This window comes from Petromyzon marinus, unplaced genomic scaffold (genome assembly GCF_048934315.1).
Source record: "Petromyzon marinus isolate PM22_M1 ecotype Great Lakes invasive population unplaced genomic scaffold, UKy_Petmar_22M1.pri1.0 PM_G_Scaffold_6, whole genome shotgun sequence".
Taxonomy (NCBI): Eukaryota; Metazoa; Chordata; class Hyperoartia; order Petromyzontiformes; family Petromyzontidae; genus Petromyzon; species Petromyzon marinus.
In genome coordinates this window covers 3125001-3127500 of record NW_027423013.1, presented here as the reverse complement: position 1 = coordinate 3127500, position 2500 = coordinate 3125001, and positions in this window count along the sequence as shown.

Genomic DNA, 2500 nt, shown 5'->3' with positions numbered 1-2500 from the left:
GACCCCGTGATACGCTAGAAATTGGCGGGGATGTCTCTCTTGTGGCTCACGGGGCTGTTAGGGTGGCACAGAAATCCCTCGGAATGGGAAAACGGGTCATTTTCGTGTCGCCACATTGCATGCGAACCGCATGCAACTTCCAGAGGCATTTGCAGCAGAAATGCATGTGCAGTCAAAAAAAAATTGATATTTTTCACGGATAGACCCCGTGAAACGCTAGAAATTGGCGGGGATGTGTCTCTTGTGGCTCACGGGGCTGTTCGGGTCGCACAGAAATCCCTGGGAATGGGAAAACGGGTCATTTTCGTGTTGCCACATTGCGTACGAACCGCATGAAACTTCCAGAGGCATTTGCAGCAGGAATGCATGTGCACTCAAAAACTTCTATATGTTTCACGGATAGACCCCGTGAAACGCTAGAAATTGGCGGGGATGTGTCTCTTGTGGCTCACGGGGCTGTTAGGGTGGCACAGAACTCCCTCGGAATGGGAAAAGGGGTCATTTTCGTGTTGCCACATTGCATAGGAACGCCATGAAACTTCCAGAGGCATTTGCAGCAGAAAGGCACGTGCACTCAAAAATTTTAATATTTTTCACGCATAGACCCCGTCAAACGCTAGAAGTTGGCGGGGATGTCTCTCTTGTGGCTCACGGGGCTGTTAGGGTCGCACAGAAATGCCTCGGAATGGGAAAACGGGTCATTTTTGTGTGGCCACATTGCATAGGAACGGCATGAAACTTCCAGAGGCATTTGCAGCAGGAATGCATGTGCACTCAAAAACGTCTATATTTTTCACGGATAGACCCCGTGAAACGCTATAAATTGGCGGGGATGTCTCTCTTGTGGCTCACGGGCGCTGTTAGTTAGGGTCGCACAGAAATCCCTCGGAATGGGAAAAGGGGTCATTTTCGTGTTGCCACATTGCGTACGAACGGCATGAAACTTCCAGAGGCATCTGCAGCAGAAATGCATGTGCACTCAAAAACGTCTATATTGTTCACGGATAGACCCCGTGAAACGCTAGAAATTGGCGGGGATGTGTCTCTTGTGGCTCACGGGGCTGTTAGGGTGGCACAGAACTCCCTCGGAATGGGAAAAGGGGTCATTTTCGTGTTGCCACATTTTATAGGAACGCCATGAAACTTCCAGAGGCATTTGCAGCAGAAAGGCACGTGCACTCAAAAATTTTAATATTTTTCACGCATAGACCCCGTCAAACGCTAGAAGTTGGCGGGGATGTCTCTCTTGTGGCTCACGGGGCTGTTAGGGTCGCACAGAAATGCCTCGGAATGGGAAAACGGGTCATTTTTGTGTGGCCACATTGCATAGGAACGGCATGAAACTTCCAGAGGCATTTGCAGCAGGAATGCATGTGCACTCAAAAACGTCTATATTTTTCACGGATAGACCCCGTGAAACGCTATAAATTGGCGGGGATGTCTCTCTTGTGGCTCACGGGCGCTGTTAGTTAGGGTCGCACAGAAATCCCTCGGAATGGGAAAAGGGGTCATTTTCGTGTTGCCACATTGCGTACGAACGGCATGAAACTTCCAGAGGCATCTGCAGCAGAAATGCATGTGCACTCAAAAACGTCTATATTTTTCACGGATAGACCCCGTGAAACGCTAGAAATTGGCGGGGATGTGTCTCTTGTGGCTCACGGGGCTGTTAGGGTCGCACAGAAATCCCTCGGAATGGGAAAACGGGTCATTTTCGTGTTGCCACAATTGGCATACGAACGGCATGAAACTTCCAGAGGCATTTGCAGCAGAAATGCATGTGCACTCAAAAACGTGAATATTTTTTCACGGATAGACCCCGTCAAACGCTCGAATTTGGCGGGGATGTTTCTCTTGTGGGTCACGGGGCTGTTCGGCTCGCACAGAACTCCCTTGGTCCACCTGATTCGTGCATACAGGCAGCAACTAAAACTCTGTAAACCTGCTGTGAGGACATCTAAACAGTGGACCAGTGAGGCTGTGGAAGATTTGCGGGCGTGCTTAGACTGTACTGACTGGGATATGTTCACGACTGCTACCAATAGTCTGGATGAACTCACAGAGGCTGTGTACATCAGCTTCTGTGAGGACTGCTGTATCCCAACACGTACCAGGGTGAACTTTAACAACAACAAGCCCTGGTTCTCAGCAAAGCTCAAAAGGTTGAGGTTGGAGAAGGAGGAAGCGTTTAGGAGTGGGGATAGAGACAGATTCAAGGAGTCGAAGAACAGGTTTAGCAAAGCGGTGAGAGAGGCTAAACGACTGTACTCAGAGACACTAAAACACCAGTTCTCTACTAACGACGCTGCTTCTGTCTGCCAAAGGGCTCAGGCACATCACCAACTACAAACCCAGAGCGCCCCACACCACTAACGACTCCCGCCTAGCCAACGACCTGAACGAGTTCTACCGTAGATTTGAAAGACAATTGGACTGTCCTGAACCACCCCTTCCCACCCAAGAGGCCCCATCCCCCACCCATACTACAGAAACGACTCTC